Here is a 16,976-nt window from a genome sequence, read left to right as displayed (position 1 = left end):
CTCTCTCTCTCTCTCTGTCTGTCTGTCTGTCTGTCTGTCTGTCTGTCTGTCTCTGTCTCTCTCGTTAGCTACGAATAAATACTAAAAGAATATCTAACACATCGAGAGGTGACTCGCGAAAAATTATTCCTCATCGTTTCTATTATTGTCGTTCGAAGGTTTACGTCCTTGATATAAAACATCGGTGTAAAACATAATCTCTTCTTTTTATTATCTCCTCGTTTATCTAGTTTACAAGTATCTCTTTTCCCTTCGTTAGCTATTATATGGTGTCTCTGTTGAATGACACAAAAAAAAAAAGAACAATAAGAAAAAAAGAATATATTGTATGTACATGTATATGCACAAAGAAGAAGAAGAAAAAAAAAAGAGGTAACAATATATAAAAATCGTTTGGGGAAGTTAAGCGATTCTCCTCGACTCTTTGAAACGTTCTATATCATCTAACAACAGTGTCTAGTCAAGCGACTTATTAATTATGTATGATCTTCTCGTTGAAATATTCTTCATGAATTCGAAGCGATGTTTATTATAAATTATTCTACGATACTGCTTCTTTTTCCTCTATCTATCCCTTTTTCTCTCTCTTTTTTTTTCTTCCTCCTCGTTATCTATCGAATTTCCTATCGTTTTTATCCGTGCGTTTTTTTTTTTTTACACGATATATATATATATATATACTCATATCTGTATCCAGCTACAATGAAAATTTCGAAATCATGGAATAATTCTTTTCCCTTGTTTTTGGTTACTTTTTAGTTTTTTATTTATTTTGTTTAGTCTCGCGCAATAATTATACCTATTCGAAAAAATGTTTTTGTAAAAATTTATCTTTCTTCGGACAACAATAATTTTTTATTTTAATCTCTCTCTCTCTCTCTCTCTCTCTCTCTCTCTCTCTCTCTCTCTGTATACATATATATATATATTTTTTAAATATATTTATAGATAGTACGCGAAGGATGATTTTTCGATTATTTTAGAAACTATTTTTTTAATTGCAATTCTCTTTTCTTCTTCTTTTTTTATTTTTTTTTTTTTTAGCAGATAGAGAACATGATAGATAACTTACGCATATAAACGTACTTACGTATCAAATCAGATAAAACAATAAAAGTCAGAACGACATTTATGCTTTTGTAGTCGCGGTCAACGAGATGAAAATTTGATTAGCGAAATTCAATCTGGCGCATTATATTTGGGTTACGTCTAAATAGTGGCCAATGATTGGACCATAGATATAAGCGTTATGTCGTTGAGCCGAACGGCCGTCACGGCGAGTGAGCGGTTTAAATGCGTTTGACGTATCGGATTATAGACGACGCTTTATCGGTTTAACGAAGCAAAGTGTACGCGCGCGAATACATTCACAAGCATTCTCTCTTTCTCTCATTCTCTCTTTTTACTATCTCTTTATCGTTCCTCTTCGATGCTGCAGGTTTCGGATTATCTTTTCGGGATTAATAATAGCAAGCAAATAAGTTTCTGATTTATAACGACACGCGTATTAACGTTGAGACATTGATATGCATGCATATGTGTACTTTATATTTCTGTGTATACCTATCTATTTAAATTATTAGTGAGATATTATTTTCTCAGGTAACAAAACATTTTCGCGATAGATATAGCAGAAACAAAGCCGATTATTTACAATCGTGTAAGCTTCTATATCGAAAGTTAGGAATTCGATATCGAGTGCGATATTTATACTATGTTTTTGACATTTCCCTCTCTCTTTTTCTCTTTCTGCATATATATACATATATATATATACATATGTACCAAAATATATATATATATATATGATATATATACCATGATATATAAACAAAAATTATATATATAAGTATGTATGTATGTATACATATATATTTAAAGATATTATATATAAAAATATTACATATAATATATATGATACTATACATTATGAATAATATTATATATATTGTATAATAGTATTATCTTTCTATCACTATTTTTCTTTCTCTTTCTCTCTCACTCCTCCCAACGGACCATCCACGCACGCTCTTTCGGAAAAGTCCTTTTTTTCTCGCGCGCCGACGTAAAAGTTTTTTAATGAAATGCGCCATACGAAATAATGAGCAACCTCGTTACAACTCCGACGTTTCAAACGGGAAAAGATATTCTCGCTCGTGAAGGGCGATTTTTTATTCGTTCTCTTTTCGCCGGGATAAAGGATATCGTAGAGAAGGAAAAGGGTAATTTCGTTCCTCGATGAGAAAAACTGGATGGAATAGTGAGAAGAGGATGAGAAGTTTTTAGGGTAGCTGGAATGGTAGGATAGTGAGACCAGAAAAGTGGACAAGAGAAGAAACGTGTAGAAAAACGTTGAGATCGTATAACGAATTTCGAAGCTGTACCTGCGTACATTTTATGTTTCGATGCTCTCTAGATGGAAAGCAAGGGAAATGCGAGTTTCATTTTCCACTTGCTATTAATCAAAATTACGCGGGTGCAAAAACGTTCGCATCGGCTTTTCTCTTCTATCGTCTATCTCCCTCTCTCTCTCTCTCTCTACCTCTCTATCTCTCTTTCTGGAACATGCTTTTCTACAGGCAAAGGTTTAATTATCAGAGGCATTCGTTTTCCACGTCGTAGCATCCTGTAGGAAGAAAATAGGAAGAGGGCGACTTTGGTGACTGCAATGCAGTAAGTACTGACGATTCGTGAAAAGTTCTTTTGCGATGGACTTTCCCTCTCTCTCTCTCTCTCTCTCTCTCTCTCTCTCTCTCTTTCTATTACGTTTCGTTTACTTTCTCTTTCTCTTTTTCTTTTCAGAAGCATTACCTCCTTTTCTTTCTTTCTTTCCTTCCTTCCTTCCTTCCTTCCTTCCTTCCTTCATCTCGATTTGAAGTACTCGTTTGGATTCCTTTCGTCGCTCCTCTATATTATCCGAGCTCTTAATCGCACGACTTAAGAAACGAATGGACAAAGGAGAAGATAATCTAACGAGCAACGATACCCCCTTTCGATGACTATCGCGAAAGGAACTTGCTTTCGTGGGACTCCATAAAATGCTTTTCCTTTGTGCTCACTTTTACAAAGAAAAAGAAAAAGAAACAGACGAACAAGAATAAGAACAAGAACAAGAAGAAGAATGAAGGAAAAGTAGAAGAAAAAGTAATAGAAGAGATGTCGATTTATTTGACCCAACTCGTAACGCCGATAATTTAAAGGGCTTGCTTCTATCGAGCATACTACTACCTATCTACCTATCTATCTATCCATCCATCTATCCATCCATTTATCTATCCATCTATCTATCTATCTATCTATCTATCTATCTATCTATCTATCTATCTATCTATCTATGTATCTATCTATCTATCTATCCTTGTCTCTCTACTCTTCTCTGTAAACTCCTTCAAATAGTCTCACGACTACTTCTCGTCGTCCTTCAGGACAATTTGTTCGTCCAATTAATCGCACAATTAGTCGAACAAAAAGTACCTACGTTTCCAGTATCTTCTCCCCTTTTTTTTTCTTTCTTTCTTTCTTTCTTTCTTTTTTTTTATTCCTTATCATGTTCGCGTTCAAGCAACTTCTTCTTTCTATCTTTCTTTCTTTTTTTTTTTTTTTTTTTCTTAAACTAGAAGGTCGAGAGCTTCTCTGTCAATAAGATGGAAAAGTAAGAAAAGCGAGAAGAAGAATAAGGGGAAGAGTAAAGCTGATAGAGAGTCCGACTAATGTAATGGAAAAGTAATGTCTCCTTGTTCGAACGCGACGAAATTAAAGCGACCAATCGAAGAGGCAAAATTAACGTTCTATCGGACACTCTTCTTATTTCTTTTCTCCGCCACCTTTTTTTTTTTTTCTTTCTTACAATTTTTTTTTTTTTATTCGTCTACATTTAATCCTCACGAGACAAGTTTTTCTCTCTCTCTTTCTGTTTCTCTCTGTTGTTATATAGACGTGTACCGTAATTAGCAATTCTTTGAAAGAAAAATGTACATTCCCTTCGATGTGAAAAGTTTCTATGAATATAGTTACACACACACACAGCGTAAGTATATACGTACGTATGTGCCTACACATACGTAGCTTAAACGGAATATCTTCCATCAAAGATTTCGAAACAAGGAGGAGATTCGTCGAGACATCGGCATACTAAAAAAGGGATGCCAATGCCCGGTGGCAAGTAACCACCAGTGGTTGAGAAAGAAAGAAAAGAAAGAAAGAAAGAAATAACGAAAGAGAAGAAGAAAGAGAAAAACGTCAAGCGTCAACGCGAAAGCGATATTTTTGTTTTCCGTGCCAAAAGTTTTTCCTCTCTTTGGTTGTTTGCTTGGTTGCTTGGTTGCTTGCTTGCTTGCTTCCGTTCGTTCTTTCGTTTGTTTCGGCCACCTAACGTGGGTACATCTTCCGACAAATCACGATAGAGACGTTGAAATTCGTCCCTTGTCAAAAATGTATTAAGTAAATGAACTTCATGGGTATCAGTCATGTATAATATTATTTTCTTCTTCTCTTATTAACGTAGAACGATGACGAAGGATTTTACCGTTCGAAGGATTTAAACGTGACATAATTGTAGCGATTTAAGTGCGACGCTATAGAACATTATCGTTATAACTTCGTAACGCGGTCCGCAACTTTTCGGACCAATTTTCGATGTTGCATGAGTTCTGGAATAGTAGAGTAGTGGTAGAAGTAATAGTAGTAATAGTAGTAGTAGTAGTAGTAGTAGTAGTAGTAGTAGTAGTCGGTAGTGGTTTGGTAAAGATGCCACTGTTAGTAATAGTAGTGGTACTACTGATGCTGATGGTACTGATGGTCGCGATGGTAGTGGTACTAGCAATAGTAGTAGAGACGACGAGGTTGAAAACTCGGACGAAATACGACGTGATAGAAGAAGCCGCAAACTTTAGAGCACCGTAAAACTTGTGCCGAGAGACGCGGAGCGGACGGTAATGCACGCAACGCTGAATCTCATTTTCATTGGGAATGAGAATCCATTGGTCTCGTAGATTTTTTTCTTCCCCTTATTCTTTCCTTCTTCTCACGTTCTTCTTCTCTTCGAATGCAAATTTTTTCCATAATTTCCTCTCTTTTTCTTTTTCTTTCTTTTCTTTTTTTTTTTCTTTTCTTTCTCACGTTACATATAAGATCAATCACATTTTTATCAGCAGAATTCTGTTTTTTTTTTCTTTTTCTTTTTTTTTTTTTTTATCTCTTTCTTTTCTTTTATACCGTCTTATTTTTCGTTTATATTATCCTTTTACTTTGTTTATATTACTCCGAAAGAAAAATGGTCAATTTCGCAAGAACGTGAGAACGCTTAGGAAAACCTTGATAATTGTAGCAATTTGAAAGTTTCCATCGAAGAACGAAAAAAGTTTAATGAAACGTTAATTAGTGTTGATTTATTAAGAAGAAGAAGATAATGAGGTGGATGAGGAAAAAGATGTTCTCAGCTTTCTTAAAAGACCAGGATGGTTCGAAAGTACGAAGGGAACGTGCGATGGAAGGGATAATACCTGGTAGCTTTAGAACATAGGTATATATATATATACATATATATACATATGTATACACATATGTGTACACATATGTACGCGTATAGGTATATATTTTCAGGATGAGACAAGAACACTTTGGATTCTTTCTCTCTCTCTCTCTCTCTCTCTCTCACTCTCTCTTTTTCTCTCTTTTTCTCGTGTACCTTGAAATCTTCCTACTAGTATTGCCAATACCGAGGTGTCACGGCTTGTCGATACTATTTGCATGGCTGCAGGCAGCACCTTTTCATTCACGCTTTATATTTTGTACATGTGCAAAGGTTCTCCGTTTATTCGTTTGTAAAATTCACAACTTCTTATCTTTGTCTTTTCTCGACGATAACAACAATAACGACAACGAAATGAAGAAAAGTAAAACGACGGAGAAGAAAAATTTATTCGGGCGAAAGAATTGATTGCGACGAGCTTTTTGATATTAAATTGAAAAAAAAATAAAATTGCAATAAAATTCAACATAAATTACGAATTAAAGAAAGGTTCTCCGTCTATACGTTTGTAAAATTCAGACCTTTTTATCTTCGTCTTTTCTCGACGATAACAACAATAACGATAACAAAATGAAGAGGAAAACGAAGGAAAAGGAGAAAACGATGAATAAGAAAAATTTATTCGTGCGAAAGAATTGATTGCACGAGCCTTTTGATATTAAAATATAATTGCGATAGATTCAACATAAATTACGAATTAAACAGGAACATACAATCGGTTCGTTATTTTTTTTCTTCAAATACTCTTTCATTTTATTTTTTTCTTTTTTTGCCATTCAAAGGAACGTAATAATCGATGTTATTAATAAAATTAGATGCACGAATAAAAATTTTTTTTTAAGAGAAACGATACATATATATATATATATATATATATATATATATATATATATATATATATATATAGGGATATAGCTTAAAGCTAAAGGTTGAATATATTTGCTTGGTAATTAATTATTCGCGCGGTAAATAGCAGCGTTGCGGAACGTACGCACCAATAACGGGAATCACGGTTCGGTTGAAGGAGCCTCGGGCGTGCGACTTCCTCGCTAAATCCTTCGGAAACTAATATTAACGTTAAAGGAACACGGTGAGAGTATGTCAGGAAAGTTACCTCAGAAACTATGTAAAGGAGGGGATAGAAGCAAAATTCGTCAAGCGTAACGTTTAAATCGTATCGATTTACGAGTGAATTTCGTACTATAGAAATTCGAGTAGGTATTTGATACCAATAGAATTTGATTACCAATAGGAGTAAAAATGAAAAAATGAGAGGAAAAAGAGCAATTCGAAAGAGAGAGACAGAAAATTTACCGATTATTTGCGGATACGAATGTAGAAGTGGACACCGGTCGCTTGAGAGAGATTTCCACGAGGATTATGCATTGCTTTATTTTTCTTTCGACTTATTATACATATAACGTATGTATGTACGTACGTATGTATTTATTTATCTTGATAGTACATAAAGAATAAACGAAAATTCGACGAGTATAATCAGGTATTATTCGAAACACGTTCAGATTTCCGATCTATACAAGAGGATTTTAATGGAGCATGACAATTACGATCTTAGTTGGGAATGCTTTTAAAATTATTCGCGTAGGAAATGTGAGGTGATACCAGCGAGAGTAGCAGTCGTTTTAATCGTCATAGTCGTAGTAATAGTAGAATAGTAGTCGTAGCAGTCGTCATCGTCGTTGGGCATACGATAAACGAAAGACAAAGGGAGGTTCCCCGAGTAAATCTCGGAACGTTGTATAGTCGTGAACGTGGAGAAAGAGGAGGATGAGGAGGTGGAGGATGAGGAGGTGGAGGATGAAGGTGGATGAGGATCGCGTCAAAGCGAGTCGTCAAACGCAATCCCGAGTCAGTGGCAAGCGTTTCTCCGCATTATGCCTTCTTCGTCTCTCTTCGTATCTTCTCGTTCGGTCGGCCTTAACGTTCCAACATTCTATTTCTCTCTCTATCCTTTTGGACTACTATATATGTATATATAGGATATGTCTATGTGTATACATATACATACATACATATATGTATGTATGTATGTATATATGCGTATCCTATGTATGTATGTGTATGTATGCGTTTATATGTTTGTGTATGTGTATGTACATCTATATGTTTATGTGTATGTTATGTGTGTGTCGGTTCAAAAGGAAGTATGTGTTTCGGGTCAAGAGTCGCTTGGATTTTGGCCGTTATTTATTCGAAAGGAGACTTCGAGACATTCCCTCCAAGTTCTCCGTGCCCGGTAATCCTGAGCGCAGTGAGAGTTCGCGCGACACAAGGGACGACAGAATGGGTTTTTGGGGATAACTCCGAAGGTTTCTCAATGTTCCTTCTCTAGCAATCTACTCTCTCTCTCTCTCTTTCTCTTTCTCTTTCTCTCTTGCTGTTTCTCTTCCTCTTAACCACTACCCAAAGTTATATAAAACATGTTAACGTTTACGAACTTACCAATGGATTACGAAGGTACTGAACCTGTAATGCACTACCGATGTATCTACTATATGTAATACATTATGTATAAATATATATATATATATATTTACAATAAAAGGAGAACACGATATCTTCGATATGATATTTCGACTAAGCAAGCTTTCGTAAAATCTATCGACTTCTTTTCTTTTTCTCCCGACTATATATATAGATTCTAAATAATTTGACATTTCTTTCGGGAAAGTATCAAATATTATTTCTTTCTTTATCACTCTATAATTTTTCTTATTTTATCGAAGTGTTTCACGAAGGGTCTGATCTTAGGGAAAGAAAAATGAAAAGAAAAAAAATTATGGAAGGACAAAAAAAATCTGTGTGTGTGTGTGTGTGTGTGTGTGTAAGAAAAAGAGAGAGAGAGAGAGAGAAAGAGAGAGAGAGAGAGAGAGAGAGAGAGAGAGAGAGAGAGAGGAAGAGAGAATAGTTCGATAGGACGAGGGCAAAAGTTTAAAGTAAAAGCCAAAGATGGTTCATAGCGAAAAGTACGGAAAAGTTGTACCACCTTCGAAGGAGGAAAATATGGGGTTGGTGAACAAGGACACGTGGTCTTATCAAATATGGATGGGCACGGTTATAACAGGGCTTATAGAGTATGGCCGAAAAATGTGACCAACCCTCTGTGTATACTATATAATATTCTTTCCTTCCTTCCTTCTTTCCTTCCTTCATTTTCTTTTTCAAATCTATGTAGAAACATCCTTCTTTCTTTTCTTTTCTTTTCTTTTTCTTTTTTTTCATTTTTTTTTCCTTTTAATTTGTTTTCTTTCTTCATTTTTTTTTTTTTCGTTGTTGTTTCTTCTTCTTTCTGTCTTTCACGCGAATATCGAGCGAAGTTGGTCAGGGTCGAACGCGAGATTCGTGAAATTGCTCGGATTAAATCCGGTTTTTCGTTTTATTTACCGACAAACAACGCTATCGCGAATAGATTTTAATATCTCCCTCGACGTTGGGTGAATACTTCCTCGCTTCAAAAGCAGACGATGTTCTCTCGCGGAAGGAGCAATATGGCGAATCGAGCTACGTAATTAAACTTTTTTTCATGACCAGAGTGAACCCTTCCTTACAAGCTTTGTTCGTTCTTTCATTCCTTCTTTCTTTCTTTCTTTCTTTCGTTCGTTCATTCGTTCGTTCGTTCGTTCGTTCGTTCGTTCGTTCGTTCGTTCGTTCGTTCTTGGAAAACTTTTGGCCGATATTTAATACTTTCTCGTGAAACTTTTCAGCAGGTCGTTAAGCGTATCGAAAACATAAATTCACGATCGTCGTCCTGACATAGAAGGAAAAGAACCTTAGTTTCTTATAGAAGTCCGGTTTTACGAGTCTACCTAGCATTCGCCATCCCATAACCACCCACTTCCACCCACTTTCTCTACATCCTCTTTCACGACATATTCGAAAAGCTTTCTCGTTTCTCGTTTTCTTGGTCGTCGATGGCCGTTCGACCAGAATGAAAAAGTTATATTAAAGATATTGAAAGATTTCTCTTATCGTAATAAAATCGTATATATTTCACTTTATATTCTATATCTGTATGTATCTAATATACGTCGGTCTGTGTTTATGTATGCGTGTATGTGCAGTTGCAAACATGATGGTACCTAGTTGGTTGGCATTCCGCATTAATATTCATGCTAATAACGACACCACTTCGTCAATTTCCGCGAACGACAATGGAGTTAGAACGTCGACGGTGATAATATCGCGCTTCCCGACTCGAAATGCACCTTCGGTCTAATGCGATCGCGCAAAATCAATTACACCGTGGCGGCCATAATATACGAGTAAAGTTGCCCGCCAAAAGTGTCTCTCTCTCTCTCTCTCTCTCTCTCTCTCGCTCTCTCGCTCTCGCTCTCTTTAACACATACACACACACACATTCTCTCTCTCTCTCTCTCTGTCTCTCTTTATTGAACGTACCGCAGCAAGCAAAGTTCTCCTCTTCGTTCGGTAATTCTAACCTCCGCTTCTACCTTAACTCGAGGAATTACAGTCGTTCGAGGAAAACTACTATAGCGTTCTAGAGGCACGTTGAATCAACGAGTAACAAATTGAATCTTTGATAGTTGGAGTGAGAGGGCAAGAGAGTATGTATGTGTATGTGTATGTGTGTGTAAGAGAGAGAGAGAGAGAGAGAGAGAGAGAGAGACAGACAGACAGAGAGAGAGAGAGAAATATTTGTTATCATCGAACGATATAGTTGAACTTCTCGTCATTAAATCAGAGATTCTCAAACTTTATTCATTCATTGTTGCTTGCATAGTCATAATAAGCGACGTTATTGCGTCTCTTCAAATATGTAAATTGAAGGACTTGCTACGAGTTACTCCTTAATGAAATTATAACATTTGAGAAGTTCGTAAAATATATTTGGTAGATGTACATATATATGTGTATATATATATATATATATATATATATATATATATATATGTATATTTGACATGTATAATATTGATAAATAAATAGGAAGCAATGAAAGTAGAAAATCTCCGAGGTAATTTTGGATGTTCTTATCCCAAGATATTTATCAATGCGTCAGGGAAATATTTACGAGAAAAAGAGAAAGAGAATAAATACATATACGTGAGTACATAAGTACTTAGATACTTTGAATCGGTCGATTTCGGGCGCGTGCAACGAACGAGCTGGTGGCACTAGCTCGACGCCAAAAACGACACCGTCGATATTCGAGAACGAAGTAGTTTAACGAGACCCCGACTCGGCGTTTAATTAATCCGAGAAATTGGATTAACGGCACCACCAGCTCGGCCACTTTGGTCGATGCTTGGTGTGTAGAACGGCTGTGGATGGGTTGCCAACCTGGAACAGCGTGCCTCGCGAGAGAAAGGGAGAGAAAAGAAAGGCAGAAAAAGAGAAGAGAGAGAGAGGAGAAGCTTTCGTATATATTGGAAAAATAATCAAAATCTTTTTTCTTCATGGAGCCATAGTGAACTAAGGAAAGAACGAATCGAGATGCATAGGAAACCCGTAGACGTACTTAGGTCTTCTTTTTCTTCCGATTTATTTATTTATTTCCTTTTTATTTTGTTTTAATGGTTTTCCTATTCCGTTTGAGAAGACTCAGTCGTTGCCGTCTCAATAATTTTACCTTTTTCGATGTTCCTCTCTCTCTTTCCTTTCCTTATCTTTCTCTCTTCCTTCCTTCCTTCCTTCCTTCCTTCCGCTTTAAGACGCTTTCGTTAGTTTTTTTTTTCTGTTTTTTTTTTTTTTTTTCTTTTTTTAAGATAAAGCGTTACCGAGAAGGGAATCGAACAGAGATGCCACGAAATCGAGGGAAATGGAATTAAATGTACGGTAAGCAGCAGCGAGAAGCAATTCACCGCGTTCAGCCGCGAGGAGGGAAAACGGATCGAGGCCGATAATTCGAATGGAAGAATCGAGAAAGAAAAAGGAAGCTTTGCCAAACCGATAATTCGAATGAAAGAGTAACGAAGGGGGACGGGATGGATGATGGTTGGGTAGGGAGAAACTGCGATAGGATCTTTGCTAAGAGTATTTCTTTGGGACGTTTCATTCTGGAGAAATACTATCTTTCTTTCTTTCTTTCTTTCTTTCTTTCTTTCTTTCTTTCTTTCTTTCCTTCTTTTTATTTTTCTCTTTCTTTCATTCTTTCTCTTTAACGGATATTAAGAAAAGCTTAGGAGAAAGGAAGATAACGAACCTACCGGATCGGATCATTGGAACATTTGCAAATGGTCCTTGGGCAGTTCGCACCTAATGATTTCGATAAAAATCGCTGATAAAGTCTCAATAAAATCTTATTACGTAGAATCGGTTGGGAAAAGTAACGTTGGTAATTCGAGAAAAACATCGATCGGATTTACAAAGTTCCTCGTGTAAGAAGATCTCTTTCTCTTTTAGCTCTTTATCTCTTTTTGCAGCCGCCAAGTAGAAAAACTTGTAGAATTAACGCGAGTAGTAGAGACAGAGGATATAAAAGAAAAGAGAAGAGAGAAAAAGAAGAGTAGAGAGAAAAGAGAATAGGGGGAAACACGAGATTCCTGTTGTAGTAATACTTTTACTACGGTAACTCGCTTCGGAAAATATATTGCTTTTAATATTTTCTTTTAAACAATACACCAACCAACACGATGGCGCCCCGTATCTACTCGATTACGGAAATATCAATATTCTTTCGCCGCGAGGATCGAATAATGGCATCGACAGGTGTCCTGGGGAAAAAGGAATTACATTATGCTAATAGCACTACTCTGCAAATGATAACCGTACGATCAGCTGAACGCTTTCTTCGTTCGAGAAGAGAATCTTTCCTCTCTCTCTCTCTCTCTCTCTCTCTCTCTCTCTCTCTCTCTCTCTCTCTCTCTCTCTCTCTCTCTATCTCTATCTTCCTCCTTTTCATTCTTTCTTTCTATCCTTGTATTTTTTTCTCTACGTTCTTTTTACCATCTTCTTTCATCGAAACCATACGATCTTCTTCGAGCCTCGACTACTACGGTTCTAGAAACTTGCAATATTTTCATTCCACGTTCATAACACGAGTTTCCCCGTTGGTTTCATTCCAGGCTCACGAAGGAACTGCAAATGCGTATACGTGGATGATTCTTTTTTTTTTCTTTTCTTTTCTTTTTATTTTGTTTCTACTCTTTTCTTTTCTTTTTTGTCTTCTTCCATCCCTCACTTGTCTCTCTGTCTTTTTTCCTTTTCTCTCTCTCTCTCTCTCTCTCTTTCTCTCTCTCTCTTTCTTTCTTTCTGTTTTTCTTTCTTTAATTTCAGTAGACCACGAAGCCACGTTGCGACGGAACTAATTAACGTCATTGCTACGTGCGAAAGTGGTAAAGTCGTTTTCATCTCGTATATACAACATTTACATTCTATTATACCCCTTTCCCCATTGCTCGTCCCCTCCCCACCCCTCCTCCTTCTTCCTACCTTCTCTTACCCCCTTCCCTTAAAACAGATTGCCTTGATCAAGTGGATTAAAATATTACGTTTAAAGATTAGCGAGCAAACACTTTTGATTACTTGACGAAATTGCGCTTTGTGGGGGAACTTAAGTGACTGGAAAGGAGTAGGTTGACTGAAGTTAAGTCAGAGAGAAAGAGAAAGAGAGAATAAGAAAGAGAAAGTAGAGAAAAAGAGAGTTTGTTTTCGTAAGCGTTCTTGATAAATGCGATGTAATTGATTCCGCTTTTGAGAAGCAAAGGAAAAATGAAAATCTAGCGTTTTCTTACTCCTTCGTGGCATCGAACAAACGAACGGATGGACGAACGAACTAACGAACGAACGAACGAACGAACTCAGAGAATCGATGTTTGAATAGCTTTCGACTTTAAATGTTGGCCGAGGATCTCCGTTCGGGCGTTACACACGACCGAGCCAATATTAGTTAAGCTACGTTTGCTCTCGCGGCTTTCTCTATCGTATATCACATCGTAATCAGATATAACTGTGGGCTAGTATCGTCAAAGCGTACATCATAAATCGTATCAGTTAACGATCGTTCATTCCGTTCATGTTCGTTGAGTTCTCCCGAAAGGAATAGAAATTAGGGAATGTCGAGCTATTGCTAAAATTATCTATATCTTCTTAATGCATGTATGTAGGTGCGTATGTATATTTATACTAAATTTTGATCAAATATATCTACATATATAATTATGTATTATATATATGTATCATATATAATGATTCGCAAACTTTACGGATCGACGAGCAAAAATTCAATCAAATTTAAACAGCGAATAACGATGCACATTTAAACTTTAATTCGTGTAAGTAATCGATTATGTATAGGTATGTGTATGTATATATGTATATATGTATATATATATATATATATTTATTGCAGTCGACTCTAAATTTTCAATACTTCCCAACTGTAAATACAGTTATAGATATATGGGAATACATCTAGATAGAGATATGTACATGGTTTTCGCAAAAGGCAAGGATATCCACGTTATTCGAGGAATCCTCTGAATTCCAAGGAGGAAAGCCTGAATTCGTGGAAGCTGTTCCTTATTAAAGTGGCAGGTACTTTCAGAAAATAAACGACAGAGAGAAACCTCTCTCTCTCTCTCTCTCCCTCTCTCTCTCTCTCTCCCTTTCTCTCTCTTTCTATTTCTCCATCTTTCTCTCAGTTTCCCTTCCCTAGTTTCGATCCATTTTGCTTCTGTATATGAAGAAGAAGCTTTCCTCTTCATCTACTTCTTCGCAAGCATCCATCGGCATTATGGTAAACGTAGATCTCGTATCTCGTATCTCGTATAAGTACGGAAGGTAGAAGTTGTTCGATCGATCGTAGAATTACGATCGAATACGACTTGGTATTCATTATGTGTATGTATGTGTGTGTATATACATATGTGTAGGGTGGAGGGCTAAGGTAGGGGAAGTAAGCTCTCGCGGCCTTGGGAAAGTAGGGGATCGTGGTTTAGCGTACGCGTGAGTGAAAAAGAGAAAAAAGAAAGAGAGAATAGGAGAAAAAGAGAAAGAGGATGGATCGAAGAGAAGAGGAGAAGAGTGCCGGGGGTAATCCGGACCACGGTCGGACCACGGACGGGGAGTTTTCTAATTTGAATGTTTGATGTCGGATCGTCTTTTGTTTCCGGGTCGGGCCGCGGTGGCAGCGAGAAGAAATAAGAGCGGTTACATTCGCCCTCTTCCTCCTACACCTACTTTCCTTTCTCCCTTATCCATTGTTTCCCACCTGATTCCCTGCTACCATTTGTGACCTCTTCCACCCACTCCCTCGTTCCTTCTCTTCCTCCTCGTCCTCCTCATCCTCCTTATCCTCCTTCTACTTTTCCGCCTACTCCTACTACTTCCCCTACTCGGCTCCTTTCTGCTTTCTCACACTGACACCTACGTATCGTGTCATCCTCCTTCTCACACCATTCCCTTTTCTCCTTCTCCTTCTTCTCCTTCTACTTCCTCTTCTTTTTCTTTTTCTTTTTCTTTTTCTTTTTCTTGCTCTTTCGTCCTTTGAATTCCGTTTTTGGTGTTTCCTCTACCATCTCTCTAACTTGTCGCATCTATATATATGTGTGTGTGTGTGTGTGTGTGTGTGTGTGTGTGTGTGTGTATATATGTACTACATATAAACAGAAGCAGCCAACCAGCAACTATGGACCCCATAAAAATGCTAATGCGTCGAAACGTTATGAAGGCTCGCCAAATAACATCGAGACTACAAATTTGATCTTTCTCTTTCGGTACCTTCATCATCGGGTCCTATGAATAGGAACTGCGATCGTTTTATAGAGAAAGAGTAAAGATAAAAAGGCGAAAAGGAAAAAGCGGAAGGTGGAAGCAGAGACGTGGAAAAGAAGGAGAAAAAAAAGAACAAAAAATTAGAAAAGAAAGAAAAGTGCGACTTTGATCGGGCAATCGTAGAACGCGTATTATTAGGACATTGAAGAAAGATTGTCGACGTTTATCGATTTTATTTTCTCAAAGTGTTGGAAACTAACGACTTGTTTGACGAGTTTACAACTAGGCTTTGATCTTTCCGCACGGTTAATACCCTTTTCGAAGTGTAACCTCGCGATAAAAATGAAAAGAGAGAGAGAGAGAGAGAGAGAGAGAAAGAAAGAAAAAGAAAGAGAGAGAGAGAGAGGGAGAGAGAGAAAAAGAGAGGTCATTTTAAACGCGGCCTAGTTAGTCAAGAAAGCAAGGACTTTTGCCGAACGAGTTTCGGTGAGAAACGCTCGTTAAGCACGATCCAGTGCGCTCGAGGACGCACGCCATTGGTGGGTCCGATGCCAACCGCACGTCGGATTTCGCGCCAAATGCGCTCTGGCTGGTCGAGCAACGTGGTGGTACTTTCCAAAGAGCTTTCCTACACGAACGATATCGTATAATCGTAACATCGATGAATCATTCGATAGAAAAGATCGTTGTTACTACGGTAAACATCTATTATTTCAAGATGATAAGTCAATCGGAAAGTGTTGGTTTCGAATTTCATTCTTCGACTCGATCGATTTTTTGCCAAACGAATGACTAACGGAGAGAACATATTTGATGGAAAGAAAGATAAATTAGATAGATAGAGAGGGAGAGAGAGAAAGAGAGAGAAAGAGAGAGAGAGAGAGAGAGAGAGAGAGAGAGAGTATATCGTCTTTAAAAAAAAAAAAAAAAAGAAAAGAAAAAGAAAAAGAAAACGACTGAAAATTCTCCGCCGTTTCTTCTCTATTACTGAAAATTCCACGGTGGGAATGTTCTCGAATATTAGAAATTAAAGTGAACGACTGCGAGGGAAAGCAAGGAAGATAGATAGAGAAAGAGATAGAGAAAAAGAAGAGGGATGCAGTCAACTTTTATAACTTCCGTGATAGCTAGATGAAATCTCATAAGGTTAGCCCACTTACGGAAGAGTTGAAACTCAGAAACTCTTCCTTTTATGGTCCAACGTCAAAGGGAATTACAAAAGATTCATTGTTACTTGTTTCCATCGTTCCCCTCGGTGATTTAACGTTGTGCGAAGGGCGCCTAAGGCGCGTTTATTCCAAACGAAATGAGAGAATCGTTGGAATTAAAGATGTGTAAGATCGACAGAAAAAGAAAGAAAGAGATAGATAGATAGATAGAGAGAGGGAGAGAGAGAGAGAGAGAGAGGTAGATAGATAGATGGATGAATAGATAGAAAGAGATAGAAAGAGAGAGAGAGAGAGAGACATGGTAGGGATAAGATAAGGAAAAAGAGAAGGATGAGAAGGGAAGGTAGAGAAAAGAAGGGTAGTGTCTAAGGTAGGATGACGCGGTTATATATCTTTGGATTTTCCTTGACGACGCGAGAAAGTAGGTTTCGTATAACGAGAGACTTCGTTACTTACTTGGGATATTCCAAACGCTGTGCGGAGGTGTTCATTTGTCTGCAAGACCGTCGTCACGATCATTACTCTCTCCACAGCTTTTCTCTTTCTATCTGTCTCTCTTTCTCTCTCTCTCTCTCTCTCTC

The 16,976-nt window shown here is 37.3% G+C and overlaps 1 protein-coding gene and 1 long non-coding RNA gene across 5 annotated transcripts in view; both read right to left on the bottom strand.

The window, feature by feature from the left end:
• LOC122628655 overlaps positions 1-6,436 on the bottom strand; it is a 32,050-nt gene extending 25,614 nt beyond the window's left edge. Inside the window, exon 1 of the long non-coding RNA XR_006327091.1 lies at positions 6,384-6,436. This is a non-coding gene — a long non-coding RNA (uncharacterized LOC122628655). The remainder of the gene's footprint in view (positions 1-6,383) is intronic.
• LOC122628634 overlaps positions 1-16,976 on the bottom strand; it is a 39,751-nt gene that overhangs the window by 22,761 nt on the left and 14 nt on the right. For 2 of the 4 annotated variants that reach the window (XM_043811097.1, XM_043811104.1), the window contains exon 1: positions 16,852-16,976. This exon is cut by the window's right edge. The gene's annotated coding sequence lies outside the window, so the exon portion shown is untranslated. Of the gene's footprint in view, positions 1-1,090; positions 1,459-7,993; positions 8,043-16,851 lie in introns of those variants that run through there. The other 2 variants (XM_043811112.1, XM_043811129.1) reach the window with 2 other exon arrangements.

The sequence above is a fragment of the Vespula pensylvanica genome, chromosome 1 (assembly GCF_014466175.1).
Source record: "Vespula pensylvanica isolate Volc-1 chromosome 1, ASM1446617v1, whole genome shotgun sequence".
NCBI classification, from domain to species: Eukaryota; Metazoa; Arthropoda; class Insecta; order Hymenoptera; family Vespidae; genus Vespula; species Vespula pensylvanica.
Note: the sequence above shows the minus strand (reverse complement) of the source record. Positions and strands in the feature narration are given on the sequence as shown.